Genomic DNA, 15,321 nt, shown 5'->3' on the forward strand with positions numbered 1-15,321 from the left:
ACATTCTCTGCCCCAGTAGCACAAGGTCAGGTTTTAGTGATGCACAGCAGAGGAGTCTGATGCAATAGTTGTGCTGGTGGAAACTCATTGCACAACAGATTGAGCAAATCTACAGTGCAACCAAATGACCAGCATCATCCTATTTGTGCCTTTTCTGGTGCAAAACATTTTTCCAATGGAACAAGTATAATAATAATAATAATAATAATAATAATAATAATAATAATAATAATACCCTGCCCATCTGGCTGGGTTTCCCCAGCCACTCTGGGCAGCTCCCAACCAAATATTACAACACAATACAGCATTAAACATTAAAAACCTCCCTAAACAGAGTTGCCTTCCGATGTCTTCTAAAAATCAGATAGTTGTTTATTTCCTTGACATCTGATGGGAGGGCGTTCCACAGGGTGGGCGCCACTACCGAGAAGACTCTCTGCCTGATTCTGTGTAGCTTCACTTCTAGCAGTGAGGGAACCGCCAGAAGGCCCTCAGCGCTGGACCTCAGTGTCCGGACTGAACGATGGGGGTGGAGAGGCTCCTTCAGGTATACAGGACCGAGGACGAGTATCTTTAACTTAGCACTACACTGGATACAACCCCATGCGCACCTGAAATATAGGAAGCTGTTTTATTCCAGCTCAGGTTCCTACTGGCAATGTCTCTCCAGTGTCTCAGACAGAGAAAGGTATTTCCCATTGGATGCTATGGGATACATAGTGGAAACTGTGAATACTCTGAAAAATGGCAGCCCTAGGTCTTCCTCTGCTTCCCTCTTCCCTGGAAGAATGAAATCAACATATGATGGATTTTTGCTCTGTGCCATGCTTGATCACATCTCCTCAAGAGGATGCTCACATTGCATTGTGTGTGCTGCTTTACTATGCATTGCTGAGGTTGGAAAGGAGGAGAATGGTTGTGTGTCTTACTTGACAAAGGACAGCCCTCCCTTTGAAGGAGTCTCCTCTTTGCAGGGCTGCCTCATCCAAGTCCGGTTTAAAGATAAAGAACCATCAGGAGGGAGAGCAGGAAAGGCCTTGAAGTTGCTCATCAACAGTCTGGAGAGCAGGCTCAGCTTGCTGCTCACTGACTTCCCAGTATGGTGTTTCTATTTAAATTATACTCTTTCTCAAATGGCAAATTGCATCCTTCCATATAAATGAGCATACACAAACCTGTGTCCACTTTTGTGGGGGGTTTTGGCAATGCATTTCCCCCATTTATGCATGAGCGCGCGCACACACACACACACACACACAAACACACACACACACCACACACTGGGTCCAGACATGAGCCAGTTGCTTGCAGGGGCAGCAATGTGGTTCCCACACTCCTATCTAACTCACGGCTGGGGGAACCTTTTGCAGCCTGAGGGCTACTTTCCCTTCTATCAACCTTCTGGAGCCCACATGGGAGCCAAAAGTGGGTGAAGCAACAAATGAAAGCATGATCAGAGTTCCAGGGAACATTCCAGACAAGTGAAAACACTCAAGGAAGGTGCAAAGCAGAGTCGGTGTGGTCTGGGGAGTGTTCATAGGACCAGCTAGAGATGCTCAGAGGACTGCCTTTGTCCCCCAGGCTCTGCGATCCCCTATCCCTGATCTATCTCCACTCTAGATGTCCTTTCACGAGGCACCTATATAACCATATCTCCTCATACCATTGCCCAAGCAAGAGCTGTTTCTCCACCATAAATTGTTCTCTTTTCCTAAGACAGGTTACTTTTTTCAGCAGACTGATAGGATATATATTTGAGGGGCAGGTGGTTAGGCTCTATGTCTGGGTCCCTCCTAATTCCTAGATTCCATTGTTGGAATAGCCAGGCCATCTTCTTGGTGAGTTAACAACCCCTAACCATGGCTTATCGCCAAAGAATTGATGCTTTTGAATTATGGTGCTGGAGGAGACTCTTGAGAGTCTCATGGACTGCAAGAAGATCAAACCTATCCATTCTTAAGGAAATCAGCCCTGAGTGCTCACTGGAAGGACAGATCCTGAAGCCAAGGCTCCAATACTTTGGACACCTCATGAGAAGAGAAGACTCCCTGGAAAAGACCCTGATGTTGGGAAAGATGGAGGGCACAAGGAGAAGGGGACGACAGAGGATGAGATGGTTGGACAGTGTTCTCAAAGCTACCAACATGAGTTTGACCAAACTGTGGGAGTCAGTGGAAGACAGGAGTGCCTGGCATGCTCCGGTCCATTGGGTCACGAAGAGTCGGACACGACTGAACAACAACAACAACAACAACCACAAGGATGGGTTGTTAGGGTAAAAAGGAAGTGGGTCTGTGCCAGTACTGGGCAAATGATGGGGCTGGGAGTTAGGAGGATAAAATCCAGAGTTGAGTGTGAGAGAGAGCCAGTAGCTTGAAGCCGGCTGCAGACAGAAGCCTGTGAGGGAGAGACATGCTTGATTTTCTGCTGGAATCCAAGGCTGTGGCTATGGGAGAAGCAGAACTTTCTTGAGGTGTTAATGCTGTGAGCCTCTCCATTGCCGGCTCGGGTTGTACATATGTGCAAATAAACCATATATCATAAAGACACAACAGTCTCCACTGAACGCTGGCTAAGTGCCTGGAACCCCAGGAATCTTGGAGATTATCATTCATTCGGAACCCATTCCAGGTCCTGATTTCTCCTTGCTCCGCCCATCATTTGCTGGGCTTAAAGTGATCTAAAGCAGAGATTTTGCCAAGCAAGGATAAATTAAACGGAAGCAAAGTTTGCGTCTGAAGTTTGCTTTGCTTTCAAGTTTCTCTTTCTTCTGCCTTTGCTCTTCCCCTCTATTTTCTTGCCATTCCAATCCTTGGCTCCCCTCCCCTCTACCCTTAGCTGAGATGTTCCAGGGTGCTCCCTCTCCCTCCCTCTCTCCCTCTCTCTCCTATGTGTTTTTTCCCCTTTTTAAAAAAATCACGCAGTATCTCTTTGCCAGTGTTTATTTTTAAGCCGTGCCAAAAGTGTTTATAGATAGAAACAACAGGACAACCCATAATTAAATCATTGTTTCTGCTACATCTGCTATTTAGCAACTTGAAGGAAAATAATTTCCTCTCAACAAAGGAGGGAATGGTCAAGGAAGCTCTGAAGTTTGCACCCATTATTACCATATAAAACAACATATTAGTTGCTTAGCTACCGATCATAAAAGGAGGCCAATTAAAAAAAAAATATGAAAGACTCTTAACTAAACTGTGTGGAATAGAAAATGCAGAAACTTAAAAGCTGTCAGGTGGTTAGTGGAAAGAATAACGAGGAATGATTGACAAAGTGGGCTTTACACGGCTTCAATTTTGGCTTTGATTCAATAAATGATTGACGTGCCGATATCTTCTGAAAAAGTGGATTATGCTTTGGAGAGGTTATTTAGCAAGCCACTGATTGACAGTTTACAAAAACTGTCCCATGGACAGAGGTAACCAAACAGAGCCGTTATTTTGACAGGTAAATTCCTTTCATCTCCATCTATACCCTTTTTCTGAATCTCAGCAAATACTCTGAAGTGCCAGTCAGTTACCACACAGAGGTCTCCATATTCAGAATGGTTTCTCCTTTTTTTATATTAAAAATAAATAAATCCAGATGCAAAATGGTGCGGGAAGGTATTCACTGAAAGCAGCAAAAGCAAAACTAAACCATGTAGAGTGACTTTGTGTGATAACACAGAATGATTGTAAGATGTTCAGCCACTTCTGCGTAATTGATTGTAAAGGTTAATTGGATGAAAGGTCTTAAACTGACCTAGAAGGCTACCCATAAGAATAATAGGTCTTCATATCCTTCATGTGTCCCCAACCTGGCGCCCATCAGCCCAGCTAGTCAAAAACACTTTGGATGAAGCACTGTGGCTCAGTGGTAGAGAACACGTTTTGTATGCAAAAGGACTTGGGTTCAGTCCCTCAGTACTTCTAGGTAGGGCTGGGAGTAGGGATGTAAGAATGGATTGATTTCAATTCTGATCTCTGCTTGTTGTTTCCATTCCGCTGCAGCTTCTGACTAATAATAATAATAATAATAATAATTTATTTGTACCCCGCACATCTGGCTGGGTTTCCCCAGCCACTCTGGGTGGTTTCCAACAAAGATTAAATTACATGAAAATGTCACACATTAAAAACTTCTCTGAACATAATAATGCTTTATTTAGGGTTGCCAAAAAAGTTGGGACCAGAGTTGTTGAGCTTCTTTCGGGGTGGGACAAAGTTGTTGAGTTTTTTTGGCAAAATCTTTTTTTAAAAAAACCTGAAGCTTTTGAGGTTTTGAAAAAGGAACTTCGGCAAAAACTAGCCTTCCAATATGGGTTGCCGTATGTCCAGATTTTCCCAGACATTTCAGTGATTTCCACCCAGAACCGTTTCCAACTGCTGTATTCGGGCTATGTTCAGAAACTTCAGAATGTACACAAACCCTACTTTATTTGTCTCTGATACAGACGTTTACATAATTAATTCTGTATGTTATTCCACACAATTCATTTCAATGCAAAGGAAGGGGAATGTATATGGAGAGGGGAGAATATCATCGATTGCATATTGCTTGTCAACTGAAAACAGCAGCAGGAAATGCCAGTTATATTTGCTGGACTGATTTCCATCCTGGACATGGGACAAATAAACAAACTTCAGCAATTTCCACCTCCACCTCCATTTCCATTTCCATCAAAATTCTCTGACATCCCAGGTGGGACAGATCATGTCTGAAATTGTGGAGAGCTCTTGCCAGTCAATCCTGAGCTATGTAGATGGCCTTGCATACTATTAGGTAGCTTCCTGTGTTCCACGTTGGGGAATGCTGTCATAGGCTCGATCTACACACATCAAATAAGCGTTTCCGTTAAATGCGTTGTAAATTTAAACAGGGAAAACAGGTAGAGAAAAATGGGACTCCACGCCGCCATCTGGTGGCACAATACTATATCACATATACAACGCATATACCGTATTTTTCGCCCTATAGGACGCACCGGCCCATAGGACGCACTTATTTTTTTTTGGGGGGGGAATAAAGACCCCAGCCCGACCCCAGCCCGACCCCAGCCCGACCCCAGACCCCAGAACGGATCCGAGGGCGATGGCGAAGTTGCGTGCAGCTTCGCCATCGCTCTCGGAGCTTGCAGGGCTGGGGGCGGGGAAAGCCCCCAGAACGGGTCCGGGAGTGATGGCGAGGTTGCGCAACCTCGCCATCACTCCTGGAGCTTGCTTGCGGGGCTAGGGGAGCCCAAGCTTCCTCCGTCCCCAGCCCCCAGAACTCCCCCCGGGCATGCAAGGCTTGCGGACACCTACGCAAAGCATGGGGCGTCCTCCGGAGGGCGCCCCATTCTTCGGGCTGCAGGCTGCCGCTCGCAAGGCTTGCGGATAGCTTCCTGAAGCCTGGAGAGCGAGAAGGGTCGGTGCGCACCGACGCCTCTTGCTCTCCAGGCTTCAGCGAAAGCCTGCATTCACCCCATAGGATGCACACACATTTCCCCTTCATTTCTGAAGGGGGAAAAAGTGCGTCCTATAGGGCGAAAAATACGGTAAATCACTTTTTCTTTTCCAAGCTAGCTGTGTTCCTAGAGTCTTGAGGCCCCAAATGATTAGGAAGGTGCAAGAATAGCACTAATTACTAGAGAGATTTGGACACCCACCATGCATTGAAAGAATTATGTTGGGTCACAAGACCCTGTTTGGCTAATGAATGTGCCAGCCACCCACACCGTCAGTGAAAGCAAATGCACCTTTTATTGCACACTGGGGAAGGGAAACCAGTGCTATTTCTGGGGGTATGCAGTGGTACGCATAACCCTAAACATTTTGTGAATCTAAGTTTGGCCTCATTGAAGGACAGTATTTCAACATGAGTAGGAAAATGAGAGTACCCCTAAACATATTTTTTGGGGGGGGGCAAGCACTGGGGGAAACTATTGACATGTTGAGCAAACAACCAGCAGACATGCTATGGAAATAAAAAGAAGGATCTGTTTGGTGGTGGCTTCAAGAGTTCAACCCAGGCAGGCCTAGAGAGGGAGTGGATTCATAAAGCCTTCACACTGGGGCCTGATGAAGTCAAACTCTTTAACTTTGCTGGAATGCAAGGTTTAATTACAGGAGGCTTCTTGAGTCCCATCTTTTAAGAAAGGACTTGGGTGAGGATGACAATAGAGGCACAATTCTTGTCATAAACATCCACAGGCCCCGGCAGGATTTGTCCCACAGTTTGCACAGCAAAAAAATTGGCAAGGAGTGACATTGCCTTTATAGCCCGCCATAAATTGGCTTCATCAAAGCTTCCAAGATGATGATGACCATAATAATGAAGAAATGTAGGGAGCAGCTTTCAGACGGATCTCCTACCAGCTTGGAGATACCGCAAGGGCATTCTCATAAACAATCTCCTGGAAACTATGCTGTAGTTGTTTTCTGTTCCCTGCTCTGAGAAACTACTCTTCAGATCTTTGGCACAATATGGGAATGTTTTTGATTTTAGATTATGGATTTGTTTGCCACCCTGGGCTCCTTTGGGAGGGCAGGCAGGATGTTGTTGTTGTTGTTGTTGTTCTTCTTCTTCTTCTTCTTCTTCTTCTTCTTCTTCTTCTTCTTCTTCTTCTTCTTCGGCTACCTGCAATGGCTGTATCCTCCTACATTCCTTGCTCCAAATTAATTGTGAAAAATATGTATATTTTAGTGTCGACAATCAGCTTTGCTTTACATTTTGAACGGCCCAAGAGATGTACAGCTGCCCTGACCCTGAAGGTATTCTTAAGTGCCGGCTGAGGCTGATGGGAGTTGTAGTCCAACACATCTGGAGGGCATCAAGTTAGGAGAGGCCATTCTATATGCTATGCAGCTGATATGTGAATGCCTGGATAGTTCTTCTTTTCTAATGAGCTACAACTGGAGCAGGCCAGTTTGACGAGAGCGGTGACTGGTGCTGGACGGGCATTTAATTCTTCCCCAGATTAACTCTCTCCCCCCCCCCAATCAAAATGACCTCCTGTGTTGCTGTTAACCTCCCTCACCCCATATTTCAAGCAGAAAATCAGGAAGGGAAAAAGTTTTGAACATCTTCTCTTCACCCCACTGCTGTTATTGGGAGACGTGTTTCCCACTCTCCTCATGGAGGCATTTCTTCAAAAGAAAATGTCTGGGGATGCAGCCACAGATCTCACATGTAGCTTAGTACTGTTAGACGTCACACTCACCCAGGGTTGTGTTTTCATTGGGAAATCAAGGGGACTAGTGTCTTTAAGAAATACGGCTTATTGTACATGTTTATACCTGGAAGTCTCCAGTAGAGAGAGGAAATAGCTGGTGGGAAAGGGTTAAGCACCCTGGCTTCCCCACCACTTTTCTGCTAAAAATGACCACTTCCTCAAGCTGCTTTAATAATAATAATAATAATAATAATAATAATAATAATAATAATAATAATTTATACCCCGCCCATCTGGCTGGGCCTCCCCAGCCACTCTGGGCGGCTTCCAAAAAAATATTAAATTTTCTTTGAAAAATAAAAATGCCGAAGGAACTGTCATCTTCTTATTTACCCTTGATGTGTTATTAGACCCCAATACTGGCCTACCTTGCAGAGCTGTTTCAGCATTTACTGAGAACCTCCCCAAAGATTTGTTATTATTCATAATTAACTGAAGCAAGCTTTGTCCTTTCTTCAATGTGCTCTCTCGCCCCCCCCCCCGGCCCCCACCGAGTGCAGCAAGAGAACTCAGGAAAAAGTTACATTTCAATTAAAATGCCACGAAATGTATTTGCTTCTTTTAGCCGGGTTTGATATTTCAGTTAAGCTTGCTCTGTGCTGTTTACTCGACAAGCACCCGTGGTATGTGTAAACTACATTTGTCCATTTATCTTGCCTTGACATTTAAGGGAGAAAAAACAAAACCCTGCGAAAGCCTTCATGCCTGAGCAAGTGATATGGTTTTGTCTGAGTGGCAATGTCAGAGATGCCAGTTTCTTCGAGCATGCATAAGCTCTTTTTGCTCTCAGAAATGATCATAGGGCATCTCAGACCTTAGAGGGTATCAATCTAGGTTTGTTCTGCCACTTAGCCCCCACTCCCCCCCAAAAAAATACTTTTTTCATACTCAACCCTTCCTTTTGCATCTTACCCTACTTCCTAATTGTCTTATGCTTTTAAAAAGGGATTAAAAACACTGTAAGCAAGGTTTATTCTATTTCACTTAATTATTGTACAGTAAAGGTAAAGGTAAAGGGACCCCTGACAATTAGGTCCAGTTGTGACCGACTCTGGGGTTGTGGCGCTCATCTCACTTTATTGGCCGAGGGAGCCGGCGTACAGCTTCCAGCATGACTAAGCCGCTTCTGGTGAACCAGAGCAGAGCACAGAAATGCCGTTTACCTTCCCGCCGGAGCGGTACCTATTTATCTACTTGTACTTTGACGTGCTTTCAAACTGCTAGGTTGGCAGGAGCAGGGACTGAGCAATGGGAGCTCACCCCGTCACGGGGATTCGAACCGCCGACCTTCTGATCGGCAAGTCCTAGGCTCTGTGGTTTAACCCACAGCACCTCTTTCTAAACAGGTTTGTAGGGTTTCAGCAGTCTGAATGAGAGGAACCAAGGACTAGAGCTGATCGGGAACTGGAGTCAAGGAACAAAGCCAGAAGTCAGGACCTGGGAGCAAATTCAAATCAAAAGTGACCAAAAATTCAGGAACATTCCAGAGCATTGCCCAAGCACAGGAAAGACCGCCTCTAATTCCTTTTGTCCATGATGGACAGAGTCACTGCAGGGTCCTGGGGATACTTCACCGCCTAGGCAATTTTATTATATTTTGAGGAAAGTTTTCCAAATCATTTTGGCTGAAAATATAGTTCTGGGTAAATGCCTGTTACCATTGGCTGTTGCCCCGATCAATAGGGAAATGTAGCTTTGGCTAGTTTTCTGCACTCTTCCGTTCTGGCTGCCGGACAAAGCTTGACCCACATGTCCAACGTGTGGGCTGGTGTCATATTCATAGATATGGTGTCATATTCATAGATATATATCTCTAGGGTCTGAGCAGAAGTTTTCTGATGACATTATGGGTGTTAGCCAATCAGAACTGTCCACAGTCAACATGCAGAACCAGATATTACTATTGTTGTTTAGTCGTTTAGTCGTGTCCGACTCTTCGTGACCCCATGGACCAGAGCACACCAGGCACTCCTGTCTTCCACTGCCTCCCGCAGTTTGGTCAAACTCATGCTGGTAGCTTCGAGAACACTGTCCAACCATCTCGTCCTCTGTCATCCCCTTCTCCTTGTGCCCTCCATCTTTCCCAACATCAGGGTCTTTTCCAGGGAGTCTTCTCTTCTCATGAGGTGGCCAAAGTATTGGAGCCTCAGCTTCAGAATCTGTCCTTCCAGTGAGCACTCAGGGCTGATTTCCTTCAGAATGGATAGGTTTGATCTTCTTGCAGTCCATGGGACTCTCCAGAGTCTCATTCAGCACCATAATTCAAAAGCATCAATTCTTCGGCAGTCAGCCTCCTTTATGGTCCAGCTCTCACTTCCATACATCACTACTGGGGAAAGCATAGCTTTAACTATACGGACCTTTGTTGGCAATGTGGTGGTGATGATTATGGTGGTGATGATGATTATTCAGGAGGATCCTTGAGAGAAAGTACAGTACATTTATTTGAAAACAGTCAATGCAATTTCCAAATAGGTCCTCCTCTGCTTTAAAAAACGTTCTGGCTGTTTTCACTCCTATTCTTGTCTAAGGATCCACTTGAGCCAAGTCATAAATATTTTGCCAAGCACAAGATGAAGAAAATATAGTGTGATTAAAAAAAAGCAGGTGTCATTAATTTCATTCCAAAATCTATAGTTTCAACTGCAGAATAAAACATTTAAATCCCAGTCAAGCCCGTTCCATTGGACAAGTGAAGGGGAGGGGGTGGGAATGCAGGGCTGATTGCTCACTACTTTATTTATTAATTATTCTCCATCATCATCAGTGCCACTAAATGTGCAAAAACCCTTTTGGCAACTCGTGTGGGCTTTCCCCCAGACTTGGAAATAAAAAATAATAAAAATAAAGCTAAATTACTTTCCCCTACTTAGTTATAAATAGCAGAAGGAGCAAGCCTGCAGATCCTGTGCAGTGTCAGTTCTGCTCAGAATTGTAAACGGACTCTGGCTGATGTATAAAAATGGACACCAGATTTTTCTTCTCTCTCTCCCCCCCCCCGCCCCAGCCTTTGTAATCCCACCCCCAATCCTTCTTAAAAGGCATTCTGTTCTGCCAGCCACAATGACATCTGCTGGTGGAGACAGGAAGCCATAAATCTGTAGATCTCCTCTCAACCAAGCCTTGTTAATGCTTCCATTTATTTTGTGTGTGTGTGTGTGTTTTAAAAAAAGAAAATCCAGGATAGGACTCCATCTCATTACTGCCATACTTATAAGTCTGTCTCTGCATTGTATCCTTCCCTAAGACACTCACAGATTTTTTTCTTACGTTGCATATTGAAACCTACAGTCACAGGAGTGACATACCATGGTGGAACCAGCACATGCCCTTTGGATTACAGCAATGGTTCTGGTGTAAAATAATAACATAACAACATAACATAACATAACATAACATAACATAACATAACATAACATAACATAACATAACATAACATAACCCATTCTTTAGTTGTCAACCCATGTCTAAGCTGTTTAACCATTCCCATGTTCCTGATCATGAGAAGAACCTCTTATGAAAAGAACCTTCTTCTAGTAAAATCCGCAGTACTGAAACAAATTATGACATGGGATTTCTCCATATTATATCCACAACATTTGGACCCCTATGTCACAAAAGGTGGCACCACAAGTGAAATGGAGCATTCGGGTGTTCCATTTTAGGGGGTGAAACTTAATTTTTGCACATTTCAGTGAGGGGTCTTAAAAATATGGTTTTGGGTGTGAAGAATTCAAATCTGCTATTATTTTTGTAAATGGACAACATTTCATTTGCTAAGTCTGTGCTTGGTGAAAAAGCACATAAACTACTTTCGGAAAACCAAAGGATTTTAATTTTTTACCTTCTGGAAATGTCAGGTCATGCTAAATAATTGCAATAATAATAACTAAATAAAAATAATATCAATGTATAACAGCAAGTACTTGAGAATCATTTTAAATTATTTCTGTGCAATTTTACACACATTCCACTTAGAAAGCAAAACTAAATTATATTAATTTAACCAAAATATATTTTGAATTCCCAAGTTGTGTTTTTAGCACCCCTCATTTTGGGTATCTGAAAGCTGAAGAATTAGACACAGTCTAATTGGAGCATTCCAAAGAAATGTGGAAAAATTGAGAAAAATCAACCCAGTGTCTCAAGTAGCAACGGTTTTCAGAAACCACAAAATTATCCCACAACAGTGCATAGGGTTGCCATATTTCCAACAGCATAAATGAACTTGGGGGGGGGGGGGCGTTGTTGAGCTTTTTGGGCCAAATCTCAAATGGCAACCCTAAAAGTGCAGAAAGCTTCTGTTCGGATTTCAGTGGAGGGTAAGATGCCATGATATTATTTCAGTAGACTCACAGCCAATTTCAAACCCTTGCAAGATTAAATTGTGAATAATATTAATAATAATAATAATAATAATGGTGGTGGTGCTGTGCGTAATTGTTTTAGCTGCTTTTTCTCCTCATAATATGCTATCAACCCTCTTGTTTCATTTTTAGGGCAAATGATTTATATCTTTGGCATGAGTCTGCAGCACAAATGGGTGACTTTCCCTGGGCTCCACATTGCAGCGGCTTGGAAAATAAGCCAAGTGTCTGTTAAAAGCAAGAACTGGAAAATGCCTTGGCTTGTTTTCTAGGCCAAACCAACCTCAGAAATTGTCTGCCCATTTTACCTTCCCCACCTAACGTCAACCGGCCCACCCACCCACCCACTCACTCACTCACACACTCTTCCCTGCAGCCACATTCCCTGAAACACTAAAATTATTGCCGTGATTTTATTGCCTTTGTTGGTTTTGACTTGACTGTAAAATGCCTCGCAGGGGGCTGAGGTCTTTGTTAGGGCTCAAAGGCAATCTAGAAAGGGTCTTGTAAGATAAATAAGTATTTATAACTAATAAGTTTGCATTTGCTTGTATGCAGCACCTCTGCAAGAAGTGGCTTTGTTGATTTGACGCAAGTGTGCTAGGTGCTGCATTTATTGCAGGACTTAATAGCAACCGCATCTGACTCTTGTATTTTACTCCACCTCTGGAGGGGGAAAAATTGATATTGTTTGTTCATTTATTATTAAAATGTATACATTGCTAGATATATTTTTTTAAAAATTTTTTTTTACTAAAGATAAAACAGTAAAATTACAACTATACTCTAAACCATACAAAAGTTAGAATTCTAAAATTATCTCAACCTTCTAATCTGGGTAGGCTTTATCTAAACAAGAATGTTTTTAGCAGGCATTGAAAAGGTTACACTGAAGGCAGCTGCTTTATATCAATAGGCAGGGAGTTCCAAGGTGTTTCCCACACCTGTGTCCATGTTCTTACAAATGCAGGATTAGTATTCTGCAGCACCTGTATCCGTGCCAATTTACATGACCAGCTGCATCAAGATAGGAACGAAAGAGATGAATCTAGAAGCAAGCGTTTGCCAGACTACTTCAAGCCACTTATGCCTGTAAATTGTAACTCCAGTGTTTACTTCCACAATGTTTACTTCCACAAGGGTTGTTAGGAAGGAATTAATTTCATCTAAGGTCAGTACAGTAGCTCACAATCTTCAAAACTGCTTAACAGCTCTAGATTATGTGAAGTAGAGAGTGCCACTGAGCATCTTCAAAGTGTCTTTTATTCACCAAGGAAAGTTAGTTCTCTCTCTCTCTCTCTCTCTCCATGCTTTATTGGAATGCACTATTTATTTTATAGGTGCTCTAAAACAGTGCTTATTTATGATTTCTTTTATAATTTTCTTATACTGCTTGATTGTAGAAAACCCTTTAAGCTGTATATTATGATCCCCATCAGTTATGATCCCCATCACGACTGGGAGACAGGCAGCTATCATTGTCATTTCTTTCTTGTGGGCTTTCCATAGACATCTGGCAGCAGCTGAGAGAGCAGAATGCTGAAACCGAAGAGGTATTTGGTCTGGTCCTGCAGGTTGTGTGTGGCAAAAAGTTGTGCATCACACAGAAACACATCCCTTTTACCTGTTGAAAATCCAAGGCTTGCCTCCTAAAATGTCGCTTCTGCCCAAAATCCAGGCTAGAGGGGTGAAAAAAGCTTCATATTTAAGTAATGTTGTGTTGTGGGAAGTTCTGTTTCTTAGGGACACTGGTGCTTCAGTTTGATCATTTTAATTTCCCAGGACTAAAGGGTAAATCAAGGATTCCACCAAACTTTAATAGGGGAGTCTCCAAGGGGTTAAGAATCTAAGGGTGCTAAATGGGGTGGAGGATAAAAGAGGAAAAATGGAATAAAAATTATGTAAATTAAAAACAAAACAAAACTGATAACATCCATAATAAACCAGTTCAGAAATTGCATTTTGTGGTGGTTCTCTTTCCCCTGCCCCCAGTCACCTGTTGGAAATGTTTATTTGTTAAGAAGGTGCCGCATCATAGACTGGAATGGATGAGAGGAGCAAAGCTTATTTTCTGTTGGGGTGCTGATGGTGTCCCTGGGGCTTTGTCTAGGACAGGCATCCCCAAACTCGGCCCTCCAGCTGTTTTGGGACTACAGTTCCCATCATCCCTGACCACTGGTCCTGTTAGCTAGGGATGATGGGAGTTGTAGTCCCAAAACAGCTGGAGGGCCGAGTTTGGGGATGCCTGGTCTAGGAGGCAAGAAAACTTGACTCCCAAGTCATAGGGGAGTTTACTATGGAAAAGTGGGCTTCCCCAACCAAATATCAGACCCGGCTGCTGTAGTCTTGAGTGAATTTACAGTATGATAGGCTTAACTTTTGGGGTGTCCTGGTTTTTACTTTTTGAAATATAGCAACCCTACAGTATGAGGTGACCTGTCCTGCACCTGATTTCTCCTTTGTGCAGTCAGACTGGTTTACTATTTTTACTGAGATAGGGCAGCTTTTGCTACACACTTCCAAGAGCATTCTGGGCAAGTAACAGCGCATCAGGTGACCATTTCAGCATGTGGCCATCATCTTTAATGGACATTCAGCAGTCAGCTAGCACTGATTCTTTTATTCTTCAGTGGCCACAGAGGCACTGGACTCTGCAAAGGACACGACTTCTTAACGGTAGTTAAAAAGTTTGAATCAGACTTTCTGGTGTGTGAGATGGCTCTCGTACGCATTGAATGTTTTCCAAGGTGTGGATCAGATTTCCCTTCTTCACCCTGATGTTTTCTCAGAACTTCCACAAGAACAGATGCTGGATCTTTGTATCTGACAGGCACGTTTGAAGAAGACAAAAGAAGCACCTCAAAAACCTGCTCCCCGCCCAAGTTAATCTCACTACCTTCTTCCTCCTCAAACCATCCTCCATCCCAAGAGAAACCCAACTCTGGACTGTCTGCCCTACTGTTGGAGCTTCTGAAGCTGTTGTACCTGCAGTGAGACCTGATGCTGCTGACCTTGCTAGAATCGTAGAAATTAAAGGGACATACAGGCAGTCTAGTCCAATCTCCTGTTCATGTGGGAATCCTGCCTCTATGGCATCTTTGATAGGAGGGCTAGAAAGCCTCAGCTCTAAAGCCTCAAAGTGATCGTTCTACTGTCAAGCACCTCATACCATCAAGAAGTTATTTCTGGTGTTTGGTCAAAATCTCCTTCCATCTAATTTGAACCCATTGTTTCATCTAGAGTGACAGAAATTTGCTCCATTATCTTATGTGACAAGTGCTTCAAACAGTCTTTCCTCCCCCCCCCCCCCAACTAATGGTACCCTAATCCTTCAATCTTTCCCATCTTCATCATCTGCCTCCTGGACATATTTAAGTATTTTAATATCCTTAAATGGTGGTGCCCAGAACGGCACACACACTCCTCAATGTAAAGTCTGACCAAAGCCGAAAAATTAGGGACCATCTTATAAGCTCCTGTTGATGTAGCCTTCAATTGCATTAGCATTTTTAATAATGCATCACACTGCCAGACTCCTCCATTGTCTCTCGAGACAGACGGATGCCAACCTACGCTGCTGAATGATTAGTTTGGCAGGGCCTGCACCGGTTGCCTCTGCTTCCAAAGGGAAAGTGATGGGAGAATCAGGGCCTTTTTGGTGATGGCACCTCATCTGTGGAAAGTTTTTTCCATGGATGCTCACCTGCTTTATTGGGGGGGGGGGTCCAATGACTATAATTTTATTATCTCATTATTTTA

Source organism: Podarcis muralis, chromosome 5, assembly GCF_964188315.1.
Source record: "Podarcis muralis chromosome 5, rPodMur119.hap1.1, whole genome shotgun sequence".
Lineage (NCBI taxonomy): Eukaryota > Metazoa > Chordata > Lepidosauria > Squamata > Lacertidae > Podarcis > Podarcis muralis.